Genomic DNA, 11,756 nt, shown 5'->3' on the forward strand with positions numbered 1-11,756 from the left:
GGTGCTTCAGAGCTAGTATTGAGGAGATGAATGCATAATTATGCAAAAAAATACAAAATACAAAATAAACATCAATCAATGTGTTTAAAAAACTTCCTTCCGTGATCTGTTATGACTAAAACTAATACAATGATACATTATAATACGCATTACATTATTAAATTATAAATATAATATATTCTCAAAAAATGCTTAAGATGACTTGACAAAATGCATATCGTTGCAATGGTGTATTTGTGTTGCACTCAAAATGTCTTTACCTTTTTGAAATTGTAAACAAAAAAGTGAAAGAAAATACCAATTTCGTTTTTCTAGTTAAAAATTTTGTGCGTAATTCAGTATGTTACTTGCCTTTTTTTTTCAAATATACTACAGCAATCTCAAAAAAAAATGGTCTGGAACTTTTATTAAGCTACAGCAATGGCTAAATGTCATTGTCCATACTCGGAAATAAATGGAATGACTTCTACGAGTCTCATCTGCATAATTTGTACAAGGGCGCCCTCTGGCTTCCAGTATGAATGAAATGGACATCATGTTTCATGAGTTTTTCGTTTGCCAAAGTTCACATATATAAGGATTCAGGTTCTCCAACTGAGCACACATTTGAACTAAAAAGATGTTGTTTAGTAATGAACTAAATAAGATTATCCTGGTACGAACAGGCCACCAATTTCCCAGAAACATTTAGCATTTTGACAAATAAATTGTGTGAATATGTTGGTGTATCGGGCTAGGCAGTGGCGCAGTAGGTAGTGCTGTCATCTCACAGCAAGAAGGTTGCTGGGTCGCTGGTTCGAACCTCGGCTCAGTTGGCGTTTCTGTGTGGAGTTTGCATGTTCTCCCTGCCTTAGCGTGGGTTTCCTCCGGGTGCTTCAGTTTCCCCCACAGTCTAAAGACATGCGGTACAGGTGAATTGGGTAGGCTAAATTGTCCGTAGTGTATGAGTGTGTGTGAATGTTTCCCAGAGATAAGTTGCTGCTGGAAGGGCATCCGCTGCGTAAAAACTTGCTGGATGGGATGGCGGTTCATTCCGCTGTGGCGACCCCGGATTAATAAAGGGACTAAGCTGACAAGAAAATGAATGATTGATGTTGGTGTATCCACACAGCAAGAATGTGGAAAGACACCAAATGGACCATCATTTAAAAAAACACACACATATCTGTTGACCACCATTCTGAATAGCCAATCTTCAACGACCAACGGCAAATGACAAAAAATTTTAAAACACTGGAGTAGAGCCTTTACCTCTGGCATGATTTCGATTGAAATATCACTGTCAAGTTTGGCTTCTGAAAGGTTGAGCCCAGGAGGACTATGATGAAAAGCGCCCGGAATATCAATTAAAAAACGGAAGGAAAGAACAGAGCACACGTGGAAAAAGGAGAACAGAGCCTGGCTTGGGCTTCGCTGATTGGTTGTATACACATCCTTCTGCCCCCTTTGACCACAGGTTAAGTCATGGGAAGCGTGGGTGGCAACAGCAAGCAGAAGTAATTATTGTTCGGGGCCTTTTAATTTCAGTGGCATTTAAAATGATTAATCCTTTTCTAGAGCTCAGTCAGAGTACTTCATATTTTCATATCGGCCCCCGAGGAGTGACTCACTTCTGAATAGGTCGTCTCTCTCTCTTGATTGCTCTCTGTACGTTCAGACATTGGAGACGTAACGGCCGTGTTTGTTATTGACTGTGCAGATCATGCTTTACCCGAGTGGTCGGAAACCATCCGCTAATGGTCGCCGGTCTTCATTGTTGTTCGGCCATTCAAAGCAATTCCCATAATTAGGAGAGCGCATTCTATAACTACACAAAACCCATTACTGAAATAGATTAGAATGAGGAGTTTATCTGGTATAAATATGACTGTGTAAATGAGATCAGGTTTGTTTGACGTGGATCAATTCAGTTGTAGTTTTGTCGGTGAAATCAATGATTTGTCATCATTTAACAGAGGACGTGCGCGTAATTGTTTTCTGACATCATGCATTATTTGCTTTTTATGAAGAATGTTTGAATGATGAGATTTTTGGCAAGCAAGTGATCATCATTGCTTTACTATTGCTGAAATGCATTAGGGAATGCATTAAACTGTATTCTAAAGTGCAGGCAACAAAAGGCAGAGAATAGTTGCTTATGAGTGGTTGGTTAACTGTCTAAATTCTTTCCTTCAAGCAAAAAATAAATAAATGAATAATTTATAATAAAAATATTTTAACTCATCTTTTGTACCAGCAGGATTACCTAAAATGTAACACTTCACAGTTAAGGTAATTTTGTTAACTACAAGTACACAAATAAAAAATCTGATTTTTAAAAAAAATCAAATATAGGTAAAATATGGACAAACCTAAAAAAAAAAAAGGGTTAAAATTGGGTTATAAATTCATTGAAAAATTAAACCCAGGGGTTTTTGTCCATTTTTCCCCAAATTTGGGTTGAAATAACATAATTTTTAGAGTGTACATTGATTAACCCTTTAACTACCCCACCAAGAAAAAAAATGTCTAGATTGTATTTCTTAACCCCTAATGTCGCTAGTTAACACACTCAATGACTTTTTTTTCAACACATCTTAATATTTCTGAAATATCAGCCTCTACCAAATGGTATATGTCGGCTTATGGTAAAAGTACCGGGCTTAATACATGCACTACGAAAAATCTGAAAATATGAAGTGTAGGACCAATTTATTTAAAACATAACCAAAATATTTTTCACTACTAAATCACCTTTTTTAAGTAAGCCATAAAATATTTCAGATTCTCATTTAACATGCTTGTTTTTATTTATTTTTACGATATAAACCCAAAATCAAGTGTAGTAGTGCAACAGGATGTTAGCTTGATTTTTTGTACACTGACAAAGCTGTGTGTAAGCCAATATTTAAAACAGTCATTCTTCAAATGACTTTAACAGTCATTATTTAAAACATGTAATATGATATGTAATTTCAGATGTTCTTTTCAGTTGCAGTTTTGTTGAATTAAAATTCAACACTTCACAATAAAGGTACAATTGTTAACTACAAGTTCACTCTAAAAAATGTGTTATTTAACACTTAAATATAGGTAAAATGAACAAACCAAAAACTTGGTTAAATTTGGGTAATAAATTATATTGAAAAAAAATTAATCCAGGGTTTTTTGTCCATATTTTACCCAAATTTAAGTTGAAAAAACACATAATTTTTAGAGTGTACAATGATTAAGATGAAAAACGTAATTCATATGTATGTATTAGTTAGTTATATTAAGATTAATTTACAAATATGGGCTAACTTTTGATTAACACATTTTAATAGCACTTGAACTAGTATTAACCATTAGCATCTGTAATTATATATTTTTGTTTAATTGTATTTAATGCATTACCTATAACAGGAATATCTGCTATTAAACCTGAATCGGTGTTTATATCTGAATCAGTTTAAATAAACAATAAAAATCTGCAGGGGGAACTTGAAACCACAGAATTGACAAAAAAAAAAAATTTATCAAGCTAAAATATAACCTGTTAACCTATTCTAATAAAAATAATCCAGAAACATCACACAGTAATATTAGGTACAGTATATGTATATATACATACACAAACACACACGTGCACACAAACACACACACACACACACACACACACACACACACACACACACACACACACACACACACACACACACACACATTGCACTGTTAATAAATATAAAATGTTATTTGTTTTATTGAATTGTTATTTTATTTAAATGCAAATACCTGACCTTCTTTATTAGATTGAATTGTTTTTATACCATATTATTTTATATTACCTAATTACTAGAAGGTAACTTTAAAAGGTATAAAAGCCCAATTTTGTCAAATTAGAAACAAAGGATCCCACTGTAGCTTCCTCCTAACTTGCATTGAATACGTTGCATTCAATTTTTCGTTATACTTACTTTTTGTATTTATCTATTTATTCCTTTATACATTTTTTTTTACTTATTTGGGAAGTGTTTTGAACATGCTTATACGTGGAAAAAAATCTTCCTTTGATCTATCGACTGGAGTAGATCTTATTTTATCGAAGTGTGGATAACACTGACATCTTGTGGACAATAAGTAGAAATACCAATCACGTGCATACTGATTTTCCACAGCACAAATGTTTTCTGATTTAACCTCAATATGAAAAAAAATATTCCTCTAGAAAAGCTTAAAACGTCTTTAAAAACGGTAATATTGATTTTAAAATGTATGAATACATTTAAAGTATCAGCTGAATAAGCCTAAGAAGTAAATCAAACTAAAATTAATTAATTTATTATCAATTCATGTTTCAATTTATATTTCAAAAGGGGGTGAACGTCGAGAACAAAGAATACAACAACAGACATCGAGGACTGAATAAGATTTCAGTCTAGCCCAGTAAAACTTATAGTGACGGGCAGAGGAGGGTGTTGGTAATAAATTGACAAAATCCCAACAGACATGTGGAGGAAGTCTGGCTCTCCCATGATCTCTCCAGTGTGGCAAATCAAAAGCAAATTTCCTCCTGGGCAGCAGCAGACACGGACGAGCAGATACCTGCGGCCACCTGGGCCTCACTCCAAAGACTCGGCCAAGACAATTTCCCTCAAATCACCTCTCTATCTTAATCTGACAGCCCTCCTCGATTAGGAGGTGTGAAAATTACTTCTCTACCCACCAGCTGTCGTTCTGAAATTATCTTAATTGTACCATGATTATGCCTCTAAGCTCCTATGAGAGCAACCGTTGCATCCGTTAAAAACTACTAGCAAAGATGGGAAGACCTTCAAAGTGTAAGTGAACACCTTAGAAGCGCCACACACACACACACGGGCATCAGGAGCACCGTTTGCACACAAATACACTAGTACACACTGACTGTTTGGCCATATGTATGCTGGAAAAGTATGCGTATTTCTATTATTTTAAAAACATTTCCCCAAATTAGCTCATCAAATCAACAAATACCAAAAGGGAGTCTGGAACATGATTAAACAAATAAACAACAATGAAAACGTTGAAATGTAGGTTATATACTTACAACAAACACCAGCAGAAGTTGTTCGAAGTGTGAAGTTCGGTGTAACGCAACGTTAATTCATTAGGCCTAACGCAACGTTATAACGTTAGGTAAATTAGCTTAGCTAACGTTAGTAGCTCATCCGTTTTTGTTTTTTTTCCAGTTGACTAACAATATGGTTTGAACAAGCTACTTTTTACATTCGTTACTTGATCGTTTAATCGCTTTCAAATACTCGACGTTTATGTCTCAACTGTGGAGAAATTTGCTTGAGATATATCCACTTGCCACCAGGTGGCGCTTTGATGTAGCTTTTGTGTTTAATCAAAACTTTTTTGAACATGCTCGTGCCTCGTGGTACAATTTGCAAAAATTGGACCTGATGTAAAGTCTAGGTAGGATCCAGCTGCGGATATGCTCATCAGTATAGCATAATATTTATGCTTTTATTGAAGGGATAATGACAATTATTTTGGGGTGAATATTTTTTTTTTTATGTTTTTTTTATGTTTTCGGAGTTGTGACTGTTTAGCAGATGAACAGGCTCACCAATTTACAGTGTGATCAGTCAATTTAACAATTGTTATGTAAACAAGTTAGTTATTATGAGTATGGAAAATGTCTTTTCCTGCATGTATTCTGCTTTAGGAGTCAGACTATTGACTGTAAAAAACACAACAAACAATGCAATACATAGTTTTAAAGAAAAATTAGCTTTTTCATTAAACCTGAGAAAAACTTTGAAAATAACCATAATGACGTAGTCTCCATGCTATAATAATAATAATAACAATGATAAAACCATTAGGGACATATGGTTGTCCCCCTGCTTCTGAAGACAATCACCTACTGCACCTTTAAATCAAATTTACGACGCACCATGTCTAATCCTCTTTGCCATTAAAAAGCATGAGGAAACATCTGCTGGTATGTAAGCTAGCCTTTTCAACAGACCGTTTCATTTCCAATGATATATTATGTCACACAAAGTTATCGATTTTTGAATTTCAGGACAACAACAGACTCCTTTGGCCAAAGTGATGATATATATATATATATATATATATATATATATATATATATATATATATATACACACACACACACACACACACACACACACTTAAAGTTAGAGTTTTTAGCCCCCCTTTGAATTTTTAAGTGTTTCACAAATTATGTTTAACAGAGCAAGCAAATTTTCACTGTATGTTTGATAATATTTTTTTTCTTCTAGATAAAGTCTAAATTAGCTTTTTCGGCTAGAATAAAAGCAGTTTTTAATTTTTAAAAAGGTCAAAATTATTAGCCCTTTTAAGCTATTTTGTTTTCGATAGTCTAGAGAACAAACCATCATTATACAACAACTTGCCTAATTACCCTAAACTGCATAGTTAACCTAATTAACCTAGTTAAGTCTTTAAATGTCACTTTAAGCTGTATAGAAGTGTCTTGAAAAATATCTAGTCAAATATTATTTACTGTCATCATGGCAAAGATAAAATAAATCATCAGTTATCATAAATTAGTTATTAAAACCATTATGTTTAGAAATGTGTCTTTTTTCCGTTAATTAGTAATTGAGGAAAAAATAAACAGCGGGCTGCATGTTATAGGAAAAAAATGTTTTTGACCTTGCATATATATCAGCTTTTTAAGGACTGCCAAACTAAAATATAAACCTTTTATAATTCATAATAGTGGCAGTTTAAAATAACTTTCCCAACCTGTGACATTTACACTCTTCGAAATAACCTAACTGTGTTATAATAGCACCCCCCTTACAAAACTGCTTACAAAGATTCTGACTCTGCAGTTGACTGAAATAAAGCTGGTCATCTTTAGTCATTTATTGACTCTCTTTTTTTTATACCTGCATACTGCAGAGTCTTTAGTTTGAAGTTATGGAGGCAAGTTGTTAAATTTTCTGCACACAAACATCAACATATTAAAAAGCATTAAACAATAATCAAACATAAATGTTACAAACAATTCACATAACAACTTTACAGACGCTACACCATAAACGTGATAAGCTAACAGAACTCAAATGCAACTCGCTGCCTTAATAGTTTACTTATAATTAATACTTAAAAGTATTCAAACTTATCTTTATCTGGATTTTTTGTCAATTTTTACTTTCTAACCTGGTTTGTGGCTGGAAGGGCATCCGCTGTGTAAAACTTGTACTGGATAAGTTGGCGGTTCATTCAGCTGTGGTGAACTTTGATTATATAGAGACTAAGCTGAAAAGAAAATGAATGAAGAACTTTTTATTTTTTTACTAAAGTTCTCATGTAACATTACCATGACATTGATTTTTACACTGCAATAGCACAGCAAACAACGTTTATTTTCTTGTTTTTAATCACACATGAAAATAATACAACTTAATATCATGTTGCTCTAAACATATAGGTATAGTTCACCAAAAATCTACATTTGCGCACTAATTACTCTTTCTCGGGTGTTTCTACACCTTTAGGTTTGTTTCTTCTGTTGAGCACAAAAAGATATTTTGAAGAAGAAAAACAAATAATAATAAGTCAATAGAGACAGGTTCCAAGCTTTTTTATCTATCTTATTTTGTGTTCAACAGGAGAAAGACATAAATAAAGGTTTGAAACAAGTTAAGGGTGAGTTAATGATTACAGAATTAACATTTTTGCATGAACTACACCTTTAGATAGCAACTATTACCTCAAATACAGTGAGTTACATGAGCGACAGTCAGTTATTCTAAGAGACTCGTTGTAGATTATAAAAAAAATAGACTTGTGGAAATACTGTCTGAATAACTAATAGCAAAAACAAAAATAAATGGTGGTTTTACAATAAATATACAACCAAAAACAAACCAACAATAAGATAAGTGCTTCTGGAATTGGTGAGAGTTCTCTGTTTCGCCTTTTATCATGTTTTTGTTAAAAATATATATTTCTTTTAAAACACAAATGTTGCTTACTGCTATAATGAAAAAATAAATAAATGGAAAAGTGTCTGCTGCGTTGGCCGGGAATCGAACCCGGGTCAACTGCTTGGAAGGCAGCTATGCTAACCACTATACCACCAACGCATGTGTGGTGGGGAAGGGCATTGCATGTTAAAACTCCTTCTCCTCCCCCTTCTGCAGAATTAGCTTAGCAAAGCCTACAGCAACAAAGGTTGAGTGACTACTGTTTATTAACGTACATAAACCATCAGGCACTAATATACAACAAAATATAAAAGGTGAAACATAAAAAGACTAATATAACAATGGTAAAAAAATAAGCTAATATAAATAAAAATCTAAATAATTAAAAAAAAGTTATACACAGCATAGTGTACAACATTTCTACACCCAATGACTTCAAGAATTAACTGGGGAATTAAAAAAAAGTGTTCTAATAGTTGATACATATATAAGCTTAATCTATTTGCAAATGCCAAAGTGATGGCTTATAATCAATTGTTAGAAGTGAGATTGGTCTCTGGTTTTCTTCACTCTGTGAATCTTTGTCTATTAATGTATTCAATATACATGTTATATAGAGGATTTTCAATATGATCCCAAAAATGAGTTGAGAGACTACAAATAAGCACATCCACGTTAATGATGTCATAAACCCTTCGGTTTACACCACAGTAAGTGCGCATCAAAGGGGCGAGGACACAGAGGCGTTGTAACATTAGAAGTAGAGAAAGGTTAAAATGTCACTGCTGTTTTCATAAAGCTTGTCCTGTTTTGTTTTTAGGCTTAGAACCACACCTGAGTAAACTCTGACCACCCCAATATGGTTTTGCTGTTGACATTATTAAATTAAATGTACTAATGTAAATTCCTAATATTTCAATAAATAAATAAATAAAATGCAGCCACTAATGGAGCTGATTCACTGCCTCTCTCCCAGTCGCAGCATGGGCAATATGGCCGATCGCCCAGAGGATCGCGGAGAAGGTGCAAAAAAAAAATATCCCCTAGTAAAAGCATTGGGATACGGTTTACTTTATGCAAGTGTATTAACTTAGAGTGGCAATGCCAGAATAATGACATTGGGGCTGTTTATAGTTGGCATGTTTTGCCCGCATTCTCTATGTGCAACTGAAAAAACGCTGGTGAAAGCAAACTAACGCATGCTGGCAGGAAACCATTCCCGTGCGCCACACGCACTCCTTTGTGAATCCCAGTTGTTTGCATGCACCATGAAACCGAAGTAACAGCCTTTTGTGCAGAGGTTTGGGCCCTCAGCAAGTTCTGCAAGTCAACAAAACTAAAGTTTATTAACTAACTAATGTTCAAGCAAAAGATTTCTTCAGTGATCCTAGCATATCTCTCCAGTTGTTACATTGTTTTTCAGTTACATTTAGAATTGATTTCTGTTATTTATTTAGAATAATAATTGTTTAATAATAATAATAATAATAATAATTGTATTTATTTAGAATAAATATAAAGAAATTGTTATTTATATAAAAAATCTAACAATTTAGAGGGTGGGGGTGTATGGGGTGGTTTGCCCAGGGTGTCATTTAAACTAGAACATGAAAATTGTTTTAAACTACAATAGATTTTTATTTGTATTGCACATGTACTTGTTGAATTGTTTCAAGGAATAAATTGCAATATTTTTAAAAGTAATTAATTAAATGAATCAAAATCATATTATTTCATTTACCAGAAACAACAATGTAACTTTACACTGAATTCAATTTATTTTTTTTAAATAAAAGGCGGGCTCGTCCGGGATTTGAACCCGGGACCTCTCGCACCCAAAGCGAGAATCATACCCCTAGACCAACGAGCCATACTTATGATGTGCATGCACGCCTTTATGACTCTCATATTGAGAAGCATGATTATTGAACAGCAAATAATTTTGATCTGGGTCGCAAAACAAACATACGCTATAGCTGTCGTTTATAGTCTATATATGACAGAAAACAGAATGGACTTTTTAAAGCATCGCCGCGTTCACACCAAACGCAAACCACTGCGTCGCAAGCTCGCTTTTCTGGAATGTTACGTTACGCTCGTGTTGAACATTTTAACACGCGATTGAACAGAATTCTGAAGAGTTACGTTCGAAAACTGCGGCAAACGCGCCGCCCAGTTTGCATTAATTTTTTACTTTGTATGCAAGGTAAAGCTAACTGTTAGCCTTGTAACGTTACAGATGCTTTGAATCCGATTTGGTTTACATCTACGCTCTAGCTGCCCACATTGACGTAGATATGTCATATAGTTGTTAAAATATAAAACCACAATAGTATAAAATTCACCACAATATTGTCAGCTAACAACCGTACAACTATATACTGGGTCTTGATGGCTTATTTTCTTATTCAATATCGAGGCCGGTTAGCTCAGTTGGTTAGAGCGTGGTGCTAATAACGCCAAGGTCGCGGGTTCGATCCCCGTACTGGCCATGAATGTTTTTCATGATGTTTTTCTTACGTGTAGAAAACAAAGCATTTGTAGAACCGAGGTGATTATTCACTGAAGGCAGCAATAGTATAAACCTTTTTTTTTAATGTAACGTTAAATTTTAATTTTAATCTTGTACTGAGACAAATGAAACTTGTTTTGAATCTTACATGTACTAAAGCTGTTGAGCTATAATATTCAATATACATATTATGTTTAATATTCTACAATAATAATAATGGAATATGATGCCACAAGCTTGGCACACCTGTCTTTGGGAATTTTTGCCCATTCCTCTTTGCAGTACCTCTCAAGCTCTGTCAGGTTAAAAGGGAAGTGACGGTTTACAGCCATTTTTAGATCTCTCCTGAGATGTTCAATAGGATTTAGGTCTGGGCTTTGGCTGGGCCACTCAAAAACATTCACCGAGTTGTGATGCCACTCCGTTGATATTTTGGTGGTGTGCTTTGGGTCATTGTCCTTCTGGAAGATGAACCGTCGCCACAGTTTGAGGTCAAGAGCACTCTAAAGCAGGTTTTCATTCAGGATGTCTCTGTACGTTGCTGCATTCATCTTTCCCTCTATCCTGAGTAGTCTTCCAGTTCCTGCTACTGAAAAATATCCCCACAGCATGATGCTGCCACCAACATGTTTCACTGTAGGGATGGTATTAGCCTGGTCATGAGCGGTGCCTGGTTTTCTCCAAATGTAACACCTAGCATTCACTCCAAAGAGTTCAATTTTGCATTTAGTCATTTAGCAGACGCTTTTATCCAAAGCAACTTACAAATGAGGACAAGGAAGCAATTTACACAACTATAAGAGCAACAAATGCTGTAGGCAAGTTTCATTTGTGTAAAGTCTAAGAAGCAAAGCATTAGAGAAGTGTTGTTTTTTTAGTACATTTAGTGGTATAGCCAGAGAGGCAATTGCAGATTAGGAAGGAAAGTGAAGACTAAATAGTTGAGTTTTTAGTCATTTCTTAAAGACAGCAAGTGACTCTGCCGTTCTGATGCAGTTAGGGAGTTCATTCCACCAACTGGGCAGATTGAATGTGAGAGTTCGGGAAAGTGATTTCTCTTAGGGATGGAACCACGAGGCGACGTTCATTCACAGAACGCAAATTTCTGGAGGGCCTATAAATCTGCAGAAGTGAGAGCAGATAAGGAGCAAAGCCAGAGGTCGCTTTGTAAGCAAACATCAGAGCTTTGAATTTGATGCGAGCAGAATTTTAGTCTCATCAGACCAGAGAATTTTGTTTCTTATGGTCTGAGAGTCCTTCAGATGCCTTTTGGCAAATTCCAGGTGGTGAGTGGCTTCCGTCTG

The 11,756-nt window shown here is 34.8% G+C and overlaps 1 protein-coding gene and 3 non-coding genes across 8 annotated transcripts in view; 1 reads left to right on the forward strand and 3 right to left on the reverse strand.

Annotated features, from left to right (window-relative positions):
• Positions 1-5,469, reverse strand: part of LOC147836365 (uncharacterized) — a 144,100-nt gene extending 138,631 nt beyond the window's left edge. For 4 of the 5 annotated variants that reach the window (XR_015493696.1, XR_015493701.1, XR_015493698.1 and 1 more), the window contains exon 1: positions 5,048-5,469. The gene's annotated coding sequence lies outside the window, so the exon portion shown is untranslated. The remainder of the gene's footprint in view (positions 1-5,047) is intronic. The other variant, XR_015493702.1, reaches the window with a different exon arrangement.
• Positions 5,470-8,027: 2,558 nt separating this feature from the next.
• trnag-ucc (transfer RNA glycine (anticodon UCC)) lies at positions 8,028-8,099 on the reverse strand. The gene has a single exon. It is a non-coding gene; the product is annotated as a tRNA-Gly (tRNA).
• A 1,639-nt stretch (positions 8,100-9,738) lies between these two features.
• trnap-ugg (transfer RNA proline (anticodon UGG)) lies at positions 9,739-9,810 on the reverse strand. The gene has a single exon. It is a non-coding gene; the product is annotated as a tRNA-Pro (tRNA).
• Positions 9,811-10,358: 548 nt separating this feature from the next.
• Positions 10,359-10,432, forward strand: trnai-aau (transfer RNA isoleucine (anticodon AAU)). The gene has a single exon. It is a non-coding gene; the product is annotated as a tRNA-Ile (tRNA).
• Positions 10,433-11,756: the final 1,324 nt, after the last annotated feature.

This window comes from Danio rerio, chromosome 6 (genome assembly GCF_052040795.2).
Source record: "Danio rerio strain M-AB ecotype USA chromosome 6, GRCz13ab, whole genome shotgun sequence".
Taxonomy (NCBI): domain Eukaryota; kingdom Metazoa; phylum Chordata; class Actinopteri; order Cypriniformes; family Danionidae; genus Danio; species Danio rerio.